Source organism: Lycorma delicatula, chromosome 1, assembly GCF_047948215.1.
Source record: "Lycorma delicatula isolate Av1 chromosome 1, ASM4794821v1, whole genome shotgun sequence".
NCBI classification, from domain to species: domain Eukaryota; kingdom Metazoa; phylum Arthropoda; class Insecta; order Hemiptera; family Fulgoridae; genus Lycorma; species Lycorma delicatula.
In genome coordinates this window covers 211,970,433-211,983,672 of record NC_134455.1, presented here as the reverse complement: position 1 = coordinate 211,983,672, position 13,240 = coordinate 211,970,433, and the positions used below count along the sequence as shown (strand labels likewise).

General features: G+C 32.3%; 1 protein-coding gene across 3 annotated transcripts in view; it reads left to right on the top strand.

Moving 5' to 3' along the window:
- The first annotated feature begins 9,084 nt into the window (after positions 1-9,084).
- Positions 9,085-13,240, top strand: part of Rae1 (ribonucleic acid export 1) — a 53,781-nt gene continuing 49,625 nt past the window's right edge. Inside the window, exon 1 of one of the 3 annotated variants that reach the window (XM_075371496.1) lies at positions 9,085-9,201. The gene's annotated coding sequence lies outside the window, so the exon portion shown is untranslated. Of the gene's footprint in view, positions 9,332-9,819; positions 9,953-13,240 lie in introns of those variants that run through there. The other 2 variants (XM_075371488.1, XM_075371505.1) reach the window with 2 other exon arrangements.

Genomic DNA, 13,240 nt, shown 5'->3' with positions numbered 1-13,240 from the left:
CATTATATTTACCTTCATCTGATGCATCTGATCCAGCTCTACTTACTCCTCGATATTCTTTTCTCCTTTAACTTCCCTACCTGATCCTGATTTCTCAGGCATTAAATTAAATAAACTTGCTAGGAGGCAGCTTATACTAAACGATTTTGGAAAACATTGTCTAATGATTACTTACATTCTCTGCAATAGAGAAATAAGTCTAAAATTTCAAATGCTAACATTTGTGTTGGTAATGTAGTTATAATTAAGGAAAATAACCTTTCTGCACTGATGTGGAAATTAGGAGTAATAGTTCAAGTATATCCAGGTAAGGATGGACTCGTTAGATTAGCAGATGTAAAGGCAAATGATACAATAATAAAAAGTCCCATTAGCAAACTAATAGTTATTCCAAATTTAAATGACTGTGATAACATGAGTCACTCAGAATGTAATCTTTGATATTTACTTAACGTTATTTTAATGTAATTGTTCATTCTTTAATTTATTTGCTTTTAATCTTTGTTCTTATCAACACTGTATTGTTGAACTAACTTTAATTTAAAACTGTAAGTATGACTAATCTCATGTATCACAATTTATTTTTAGGCTAAGTTAACTTGTAAAATGTCATAAAATTATAATTAAATTAATTATAATTGGTGGGTGGTGTGTTATGTTCCACTTTGCCGTCTACCTAACGAGGGCTAGAGTCTCCACGGCCAGCTTGGTCGGCAATCTGATCACGCCATGTCTTACGTCATAATGCCGCAGGGAGTGGTCATTATGATGTAGCGAGCTGCATGCATTCGATGCTTGAATCGGATCCAAGGCGGTCACGTCATACTCTTAGTCCGGATGGAGTAAACCATTATTCAACAAGCAACAAGGCGTTGTGTAGATTCATGACCTATGAACATACAGTCCAACCTCGCTCTAAAATCTACCACGACGTGTTAACGGTCTTCAGGCGAGATCGTTCATACCAATTACCAACATATGCTTCTATTTAGAACTCTTAGCACTTACCTAAAAAAATAATTTTCAATTTTGAACCTCAGTGCGTCAAGATTCACAATACCCTAAGAAAAAAAAGAAACTAATGTATTAAACAATTTCCTCACGATTTGTCATATAATTTTACAGTGGATATATCCAATACCAAATCATATCACGGACCTTGAAACCACTTCTTTCATTAATGCAAAAAACTATTAATTTTTAAAAAAGTAATAGCGTCGTACATTATTGTATGGAGGTTTACAATGTTTTTGTTTTGTGTATTTGTGTGTGTTTGTGTGTGTGTGTGTGTGTGTGTGTTTTATGTATAGTGTTATAATCCTGAAAAGGACTAAATTATTAATGACATATTTGTCTATTCGATGAAATTGAATTAACTTCAAGTTGTTTATAGTTCTTGTACCTTATGAAATAAATCGATGCTAACGGACGTCCCCTTTCATTCTGATCACTTTCGCCATAATTAATATCGGAATCCTCTTCCGTATCGTATGCAACAAGCACCTTTGTTGTGTATTAAAATCGGAAAGTAATCTGTTTCGTCACATGCTCTCCATCCATCATTGCAATACGAGATGTGATGGTGGTGAATCTCCTTTCCTTTGCGTTGTATACGTTAACAGCGAGAATGTTATTTTTTAGACAAGTCGTAGTTAGCTTGTTTAAAATAATCGTATCCAACTGCATGTTCAATGAATCGTTTAATTTAAAGACCTTCACACGGTTATCGTTTTCGCCTTGGATACCATAAAATACAATTTTTTTATTGCCGAGAAGTCCAATCGATTTGTTCCCACATTCAAAAAAAAATTTCATTATTCATCAGATCGAAGATAATCTTTATAATTACATTTATCAAATGCATGACCGCTAGGATCAACAATGTATATATAACTGTATTTTAATTCGAAACACATTGGTGACAAATGTCGTTTACCAACCGTAACATCTACTTGCTTAATTAGCTCCATAATACGCACAAGACGACGAAAAATCGATGTTAAATGTACAAAGTCACACTCATAATGAGACAAGTTACAACATCTCTAACTTCCTCAATTAGTTATGAACGACCGGTTATGAGCGACCTTGAACATGACTGATCAATTTTACCAGTTATGGACGACCTTGAATATGTTTCAACAGGAAACCATACATCCCGTTACACAAAAGAAAACCGATTTTTTTACAAAGTTAATTTTAAATCCTCAGTGATACCATCGTCTTTTAAACCGAAATAAGTTAGCTTCATCGGATGGCGTGTTACAACGTTCTGTTCGTCTTCGGTAAATTTTGTTTGTATACTTTTTTTTATAAATATAACCGAAAGCAATACAATACGTTGTCCGAACAATCACAGTCATATAATATTGCACAAATGCGAACCTGGCCATTTTCTGTAAATACTTTTCTCATATCCAGTAATACTTAATCTATACCGAAACTAAGATCGGTCAACATTTTCAACGGTAGCTTCTACAGAAAACAATCCTGGTCGTCATTGTAAACCTTAACTAAAGATACAGCGTCCATCGTCGTCATTACAGTTGTAGGACTTACATTCGAATGATTGACCATATTCGTCGATACTGTGAACATATTTTGGTCATCTTTCTTTTCCCAACTCCTTTTTGTAAGTTTACAAAACAACCGGTAGAATACGTTTTCATTGATAACTCTACAGACGAACGGCGGAGGACTTTATTTTATCTACAGTGAATTTATTTTATTACAATCACAGACATTAAAATAGTTTTTTTATTTTAATTGTTTGAAAGTTATTTAATCATAAATACTAAACGTACCTTTTTATTTATTATCTTGATGATTATAATAAAAAGCAATTGTAGAATGAATTAAGGTGTATTTTTAAAAATTGTTGACAATAAAATAATAATAGATAATTAATTATACTTTATCGACAGGCGCACAGAAAACTGTTTACGCATTGAAAGCCAGATTACGAATGAAGTTGTGTTGGGTAAGCTTTCTTAAGATTTTAGGAAGTGGTATTTTGTACACGTGTAGCTGTAATCTACTGGTTGCTGCGCGTACGTAAGTTTGAAATGATTAATAAAGAGCGCGTGGGATATTAACAAAGGACGACGACGACGACAACGTTCGAAGTCACACGTACGCAGTTGTTGACGGAAGGTCGCGCACGTGTTTCTTATGTGCCGATTCAAACCGGAGCGCTGCGGTTGGTAAAAACCGGTACACGTGTCCCCCACCACCACTACTCAATCGCGATCTCCCCACCACCTTAAATCGTGTTCGTCAGCTGTTCTTACCACTCGCCCGCCGAACGTCGCACCGTACACATCACCTCCGCCGCTATTGCTGCTCCGGTGACGCACGTACGCTCAGGGACATGCAGACACCTACTCCCGGTGCTAGTGCCACAACGAGATCCTCACGCACACCTCCCGGTGTAGCGGCTATGGCCACCAGCATAATCCTCGATCCCACACTCACACACACATACACCGACTCCCACAGAGCTCGACCACGACCACGACTTCCGCGTGCTCGACCCACGACGACGACGTACTAACCGGCACGGTGACGCCTCCCGGTGCAGTGGCCACAACCTCAACGACGCGGTGATGCCTCCCGGTGCAACGGCCACAACAACCAGGATCATCCTCATGATGGACACTCGCGGTGAAACGGTCACGACGACCAGGGTCATTCTCGAGGTACGTCTAAATCTTTATTCACCCGCACACACACACACACACACACAGTGCTATGATGTCACAAGTTACAACAGACGATTTCATCATCCCAACACCGTAGGGAAAGACACCCGCCTTGTGACGCTTCCGGTCGCCACACCATCCCCCGTTCCTAGATGATTACCACAGCTAATTTTGGTTCTGTCATCACAAATCCAAGATGGCCGACTACCGTCATTTTGGATGACGTTACAAAAGACGCTTGTACCCCATTTCCGTACTACTACTTCTAACGATGCATTTACCTTGCAGACTTTGCAAATAGTTTAACAACAAAATACATTTTCACACAGCACATAAATAACGATATCTCAACTCACTTGAAATATAACATTTACATATTCCCATTATTATTCAACAAAAACATTAAACCCAACATAAGTAGAATGTAGGGTCCGAGTACATATTAGAGTTTCCTATGTGTTTGGGACTGGTATCATCTATGATATGCTACCGGTAAAGCATATTTTTTAAGCCTCCGGGATCATCGTTAGGTACTGCTTCAGAGGATGAAATGAAATGGCAATTTTTTAACGTGTGAAAATGCCTCACCTGATTGGGATTCGAAACCAAGACCCCCAGAGGATAGGCCGAGATGTTTACCGGTAACGCCTACAAATAAGGGAAACACATCGTTAGTTCTGAAACGTCCTTTATAAGAACATTTCCACAATTTAAAAACGGATAGTTAATAATTTTTTAAATTTCATATCTTTAGGAAAACTGCACCCTTGTCATTTTCAAGTATTAAATACATAACTAGTCTGTTATATATTCTACCCCTTTCATTAAATAAAAATTTCGTTAAAAAAATTATGATCAATGATTGATTAACTTCTAGCGTCATATGCTTCGAATCTACATAACTACTACAAAGTACATTAACCAATATAATCGCAACCCTGATTTAATTTTCTGTGTCTCATAAACTAAATACACCTTTTTTCAAAAAAATTACAATGAAATTGTAAACCGTACGGTAAGAGACTCGCAGCTAGTGGTTAACGTGTCTTCCCAAATCAGCTGATTTGGAAGTCGAGAGTTACAGCGTTCAAGTCCTAGTAAAGCCAGTTATTTTTACACGGATTTGAATACTAGATTGTGGATACCGGTGTTCTTTGGTGGTTGGGTTTCAATTAACCACACATCTCAGGAATGGTTGAACTGAAAATGTACAAGACTATACACTTCATTTACACTCATACATATCATCCTCATTCATCCTCTGAAGAATTATCTAAACGGTAGTTACCGGAAGCTAAATAGGAAAAAGAAAGAAAGAAAAGATAACAAAATGATACTGATATAAAAAAAAGGTGAGAGACTACATTTCTACTATCAAAATCTGTTATTAATTTAGAATTTTGTTTAAAAAAAATACATGTTAAATATATAGAAAGTATATGTACAATAATAGATAATAAAAAATGTTTAGTGTTCCATATAATAAGCAAAAAATTAAAAAATTTGTTACAAAACTCTTACCAGCCCGATTTCATTTATTAAACAAACTCATACGAGTATAATTAGCAAGAGTAGTATCAAGTCATACCACAATTTTGGTTAAATTTGACAATAATAAATTTTTTGTCACAAAGTTTTCATCTATTAATGTGATTTCATGTTGACTTATTAGTGATTCAACGTCTTTACTTTAATTCTTTAATTACATATTTGCTTTCAAAGTAATTTTCACCTTATATTTCACTACGACTCGTATTGTCTTTATTTTAAATATTCAACATTATTTCAAGTTTTTAACTTTTCAACGTGATGAAAATTCAGTGTTTTCACTGAATGAATATTTTAACGCAATTTTTTTACTGCAGGATATAAATATTAAAAAAATCAAGTAAATGAGTTTTGCATTACTTTCTTTCATATTCTGATGTTTTTTATAACAAAATGTACTGATTATTTATTTACCTAGTCTTACTTAATTACCGTATTTGTTATATATAAAAATAATAAAAATGCAATTTATCGTAGTTTCTTTGACGTTCTAAATGTGTCATAAAAAACGTGATATGTAATACAGGGTCCGGCATATAAACCTGATGATTTTTGAGGGATAATAATTAAACTGTGTTTCGTACTATTAAAACATTTAATATATCAAATTAAAGATCAATTTTTGCAATTTATAGTGAGTTACTTACATTGGTTTTTTTTTTTAATTTGAATATTATGTTGTCCAAATGTTTTCCATTACTCCTCACACACTCACAACTTAACCTCATTCTAAAATTTGACATTGCTCGCTCAAACATCACTTGTGGAACTGCTTCAATTTCTCGTTAAATGTCCTCCTTGAGTTCTGCAATTGACTGCGGTCGACTACTGAAGACTTTATGTTTGAGATACCCCCACAGAAAAAAATCACAAACAGCCAGATCAGGTGAACTCGCTGGCCAAGGAATGTCGCCAAATCGGGAAATCAAACGTCCAGGAAAGGTTTCTCGCAGAACATCCATTGCGATTCTCGCCGTATGGGCGGTGGCACCATCTTGTTGAAACCAAATTTCATGTCCTTGAAAGTCATTCAGTTTCGGTCGCAGATATTCATTCAATATGTTTACGTATCGATGAGATGTTACTGTTACTTTGCGATTTAACTTCTCAAAAAAATATGGGCCAACTATGCCGAACTTTGAAACCGCACACCACACTGTAACATATTGACTGTGAAGTGGTTTTTCAAGAATTTGCCGTGAATTATGCGAAGCCCAATAACGGTAATTTTGTTTATTCACAAATCCTGAAGATGAAAATGTGCCTCGTCACTTAAAAGAATAATGGCATCCTGGTGGACATTTTCGAGGATGACCTCGCAAGCTCCTTGGCGAGACGCCCAATCATTTGCATTAAGTTGCTGCACTAACATCATCTTATACGAGTGGAATTTCAGGTCTGCATGAAGAATTCGTCGTACATTTCGATCAGAAATGGCTAGCGCAGCAGCATGTCTCGCTGCTGAACGTCGTGGAGACCGCGTAACAGCTAACCTTACAGCGTTAATGTTTTGAGGCGTTCTCACAGTCCGTTTTCGTCCTGTTGGTTTCATTTTTAAAGCAGACGATGTGTTCCTAAAATTCTTCACCCACAACAATATCGTATTCCTACTAGGAACAGACGCGTGTCGATTTAAATTGAAATGTCTGCGAAATAAACGCTGTGTTACAATAACCGAGTCTTTTTTTAAAAAATAGGCTTCAATCACAAACGCTCGTTGTTTACCCGACCACGACATACTGGCTACTGAAATAGCATGAATAGACCTGTCGATATACAACACTCCGCCTTCTCATTGATAAAGGTGCCAAAATAACAATTACTACAAAATCGTCAGATTTATATTCCGGAACCTGTACATATCACATTTACAGAAATAATACAATTCTTATGATTATTCGTTGTTTAATAAATGAAATGAGATTATTACCGTGCGGTTTACAATATCATTGTAATTTTGTTTTATATCACTCCGATTTGTTAGATTATTCTTTAATTTTTTTTTATGAATTACTGATTGTTATCTTGTGGATTTATTATTAAAATTTATTGCCTTTCTAGAACAAACAAACACATTTTTTTAATTTCTCAGCCCATTTTTTTTTTTTTTTTTTTTTTTTTTTTTTGTTAGTCATACCTTTTTTTTATTTTTTTAATAAAATTCATATAATAACCTTCACAAATCGAAAACCCGTATTTTAATATTGAACTTATTACTGTGTAACTGTAACCCTCGATTTTTATCGTATCCGTAGACATACTTTATATATTATAATTAAATGAACTTTTTTTTCGTTTCTCCATCAATTAGTTCAAATAGTTCTAATTGTTCAGACTCCGTTTCATTTCATGTTTTTAAAAATTTATTTAAGGACTTCAAAATTTAAGGGTCTTTTGATCAGTTCACAGAGCTCCTTTCGGATGCAATCGGCTCCTGTCGGCGGCACTTAGCTCCGGACGCTCATACAACTCCTGACGGTTCACTCGGCTCCGTACACACTACATAAGCCGGCTCCGCACTACATTAATTCAGTCTTTTTCCAATAGCCTTCATGGACTCGACGCAATATATACGGTTCAATCTGATTACATATAAACTTAAAAAAATATTACTAATTGTAGGACAAAAATTTTACCAATCGAATTTATTTCTGTTTTATGTAACAAATATTTGTTGCCACATTTGCAACATTCCTACTGTTCGTTTTTTGTATTTCATTAGCAGCTATAATCTCTTGTAAACTAATACTTTATTTTTTTTTTTGGGGAATTAAAAAAAATTGTTTCATCTTCAGTATTTTCATGTATATAAGAGCATTTACTATTAAAACAAGCTGTAATATATTTTCTTTTAAATTTTATTATTTTAAGTACATTATCAAGTTTTTGTACGCCAACTAGTACAATCAAGTACTGTAACCTAGCGGCGCGATTCGTAAATTCACCTTTTTGAGGCAAAAGTGACATATTCGCGGTTCATCATATTCGAGTCGTCTAACAAAATGCGAGGTATTTTTTGAAAGTATTCTTTATTACAAATCCAGTTGAACTGAAATGTAATGTTTTCATGCTTATTATTTTAATTTTTTCTCTTATTATCATTTCACTTAGGTTAGGTCATGTTTAGAACTGTAAACGTTGTTCGTCGACTTCGCCGTGCCGTCCAGTTCTGTGGACTCTTACCGGCGAAGTTTGAACAATCTTCTTGATTGTGATCACAAAAAATTTGGGTTTTCAGATTTCAACGGAAATACTCATTGTGACCATCCCTGAATCAATTTTGATTAGTTTCGGCGTGACGTCTGTACGTACGTACATGTGTATCTCGCATAGCTCAAAAACGATTAGCCGTAGGAAGTAGATATTTTTTATTTAGGAATGCTGTAACATCTAATTGTGCACCTCCCCTTTGATTGCAATTGACTGAACCAAAAGTGTTCAAAAATGCCCAAAATCCAAACAATTTAGATTTTGGACTTTTTCTTAACTGCATTAATAAGCCCTCACTGAAAGCTTTTAAACAACATATAAGTAGTACTTATTTTCATTGATTCCAGTTATAGCCAAATAAAACTTTAATTAATGAAATATTTGTATCTTACAAGTGAAAGATACATCGGTTCAAATCCGACTTCATCTCCTTTTTTTAACTTTTTTAATTTAAATATATCGATTTATTAATAATTATTTACCTCTGATTGCAAAAAAATATTTACGATAAATAATAATTCAATAAAAAATATATATACATATATATTTGAAAAAGTATCATAAGTTGTTAATGAAATAAAATTTTATGTACTTTTCGTTTTTTAAAAAAAATGTGTTTATGTAATTTAATAGTCATACAAGGAAGTCATGTAGTGTCAACATCAGATTATTTTAAATTCTTGTGATGTAATTGTGTTGGTGGCACTGTTCCTACTCAACCAATTCGACTGGTGTTGCAATTGTCAGTAGTCTAATCATATTTTTGTTTGTGTTGTAGATGTAGGTTGTAAACTAGATTTTTTTTATGTTTTGTGTCATATTTATTGTGCTGGAGTAGAAAAATTCTTCTTTGAATATTAATTTGTCTTACGGTAAGAGTGAGTTGTGCAATCTACTTGTGTAAATGCTCTTGTTCATTTACGTGTTGTGTTGTTTTATTTACTCTTGAATTTAATGTGATTTACCACGTTTTAATTTCATATCCACCTGCTTGTTGCAGTACGATCAGTTTAGTAACAACGTTTGTCTAAGAAACGCTGCACAAGTTAATGTTTGTTTTATATGTAATTATTTGTATTTGAATAAAGAATTTATTGGCCTAAATCTTTAAAACTAGATTACTAATTCTGATACATTTGAGTAACAGAGTGTTGTAGTAAAATCATATTATTACATCATTGTGATGAGATGTTTCAGATAAGCATGTTTCTTCCAAAGACCTTAAAAGGAGCTAATTTAATACAGTAACTTTGAACAATATATAAATAATAACAATAGCAAATATAATTAAACATTTTTAAGCAATTTAAATAATTTTCATAGGTTATAAAAGTCTGTATAGTATCAGACCTAGCTATTCTGTCAATCTCTAAACTTCAAAAACATAAAACTTAGTTTTATTTGTGAAAACTTGAGTTTAGTGTCTAAATGTTACTTGCCAGTTGGTTATATCATTCAATGACACTTAACTAGTACCGCAGTCTTTCTTCTAAGTAAGTAATATTTCTAATTTAATCTTTATTATCTACCCTAAAATTCAGTTTATTGTTATCTTTGAATGTCCCTTAAGCCACCATATCAAGAACTTCTAAAAGTAACAAAGCCAATGATACTGATTACTTATATAGTGCTACTATCTAAGATATGTTGATATAATAAAAAGTAGCAATATTTTTCTATGCAGAAATTTATTAGCCTATATTATATATTTGACATTTCCAATTAATACATCTTGTTAAATTTAACAGCTGCATGTGAAATCTTCAACAACTTTTTTTGAGAAAAAATGTTTTCTGCTTTTTAGTGTCAGATTGTGTAGAAATTATTTCCTTTTTAGGAAAATTATATTTTAATATTATACTGCTTAATTTCAGTATCTAAATTATTAATAACATTAAGAATTTTGTTTTTAACTGAAGGAAACAGCATAACAGCTGTTTTATTTAGATTGAAACTTTTTTATTTCTGAAATAGATGAATATTCTCCCAACTGCATAAATTAGTTTGTAAAGTAGTAGTAGTAGTCTTGATTTTTTTAAAAATAATTGTTGACTTGCATAAAAACAAATGAAAGTGAACATACTTTTTATTTAAAAAGTCTGTTAAAAAGCCTGTTAAAAAATAATGAGATTTTTTTATGTGCTACATTAATAACAGCTCATATGCTCATTTAACAATGTTTGTTGACTTTGAAAATTGAACTGGGCTTTTCAACTGCTGTGAATACCTCAAATCAGTTATTATTGTTTGGTTTGTAATCTAAAATTTATTACTTATTTCATTTTCTGTAAGATTATATAATTTGGTTAAATAGATTTATTTTTATTTGCCATTATAATTAAAATAACAATTCATTTATTTTTTATGTATTACTTAATCAGTTTTGGGAATTACAACATAAACCTTTTTGTTTTGGAAAAGAAGATAACATTATTTTTCATTGGGTAAGGATGAGGATCAGTTGATAATTGTTCATTTTAAATGCTAAAATTATTGTTCTGCATTTTAAGTGGAGCATTTTAGTGTTATCTGTTATTTTGCAGTGCTGCTTCAGAAACATGAATTTCATTAGGCTTGTGAGTGAGATTCATCATTTGGCACCTACATTAATATTTGGCCAGGTCTATGTGATTCATTACACAAGATGGCTTTGCGTTTGTAGAGCATAGGTTGCATTATTTTAAGTTTACAATACCACAATGGAAGATTTAATAGCAACCATGCTGAGGCTATTAGGTTTAACTGCGTGAGTTGAAAATTGTCATTGCTGCTGTTGACTTGTGTGGTGGAATGGTAAAGTGCTAGACTACTTTGCAGATTGTCATGTCAAAAATTTGGCAAATCCTTAAAAAAATCCCTGTGAAAACACTGAAAAGAGGGGTGGCTGACATAACAGCAATGTGCCATAATAAAATTGTAATTGATAAAATAAACCAGTAATTCTTTTACAGGTAAATAAGATAAAAATTAATTTCAATAAAGATTGAATAACATGAACTTTTAACCATTGATATTTAACAATTGATATTCCCTCCCATAAAAAATTTAAGGGAGGGTGTAACTGTTGTTATAATGAGTTTTAAATTTTTAAAAACGATTTGATATTGACCCCAATATTCAGCAGTGCAGTTCCTGCATTATTATTAAGTAAGTTTTCCAAACTATCTAATCCCCGATTCAATATTAATTTACCAGTTTATTAACTAATTTTCTAACCTGCAGTTATGAGTTTGTGTTTGGCTACAGCTGATTTCTCTAGACGCCTGTATTTATAAACCAAATGCTCCTTTGTTCTAATTTGTCTTTATTTTAATTTGTCCTATTTCTCCTAAATTGCAATAGATTATTATATTAACAAATCATTTTACTCTTTTATTATTATCACTATTATTTTTCTTTTCATTTTGTTTGGTAAAACTTTTTTAAAGGAAAAAATATTTTTTTTATATTTTTATTACTATAATGAAGTGTAGTATGGCATTATGTTTTAAAACATTCTAATTATGGTTGTTTTTTACAACTGTATGCAAATTTTATATTGTAGATTATTGAGAAATATAGTTAGGTTGTATTTTTATTTCTCAGGTAAAAATAACCTTACAAAATATAGGATCAGGGAGTCTATATATATATATATATTAAAGAATGAAAGCTGTTTTAGTTTTGTATAAACAAGCAAGCCAAAAAATTAAATTACAGATCTGACGTAAATATAATTTATGTTGCTATGCAATTATTTCATGGAAATAAAGTAGTAGTTACAAGCATTTTAAAGGAATAAAATGATCCTTTTTTAAAATTATAGTATTATGGTGGGCATTTTTTGTTAGCTGTCACATTTTTATAAAAATTTACGAAGTGTTAGTGTGAGACATGATGCCTGACATGCACACTCATTTGGATTTTGAGGTAATAAGTTTCAGAATTATGTATTAAATATTGTCCAGGTAATCAAAAGTGTAGCAGTATATGTGATGCAATCCTTTAAGTATTATGTAGCGAGACCAATATTTAGTAATTAGCAAGTTATGTGAATGTTTCTATTATTTTCTTACAAATATATATATTAGTCATATTTGAAATGCCCCTAAAACTTTTTGCATTAAAAGTTGATTATGTTTTTGCAATTAATTCATACTGCAAACATTGCCATATTTTTTTGCATACTACTTGTAGAGACCACTTTGCTATCCATTTGATTGATGTAATGCTACCAGCTATGCTATTAAAATCTGATAACAGAATTTTTTTAAAACTGGTTTAGCATTGAATAAAAAAAGCCTCCTGAAAACATAAATATATTATAATTGTGCTATATTATGAAGCCCCAAACAGTCTGTCCATGGACATTCAGTTTTGCTTGAACACCAGTGTGCAAAGTGTTTATATATATCTAAAAAATTTCATTAATCCAGTAACTGAATGATGCTAATCTATCCAATTATATGATATTTTGCTACTAATTTTTGAATCTTATATGAAAACATTATTCACAATTCACTTATGATTTTAATGAATCACGTTTTCACTATTGTAGATGTGTAAATAAACAAAACTTCTGTTATTGGGGAGTAAACAAACTTGATGAAATTCATCTGGAAGTCACTATATATAATATATTTGCATCTTATGGAGTAATTGGTCCATATTTCTATGAAGACAATATTGAAAATGTTGTTACTGTTGCAAAACAATGTACAAATTATGAATAGTGTTTGCCTTCTAATAGTGAAAAACATGAAATGACATAAGCTATACTACATCTATACAATCGTTGAATG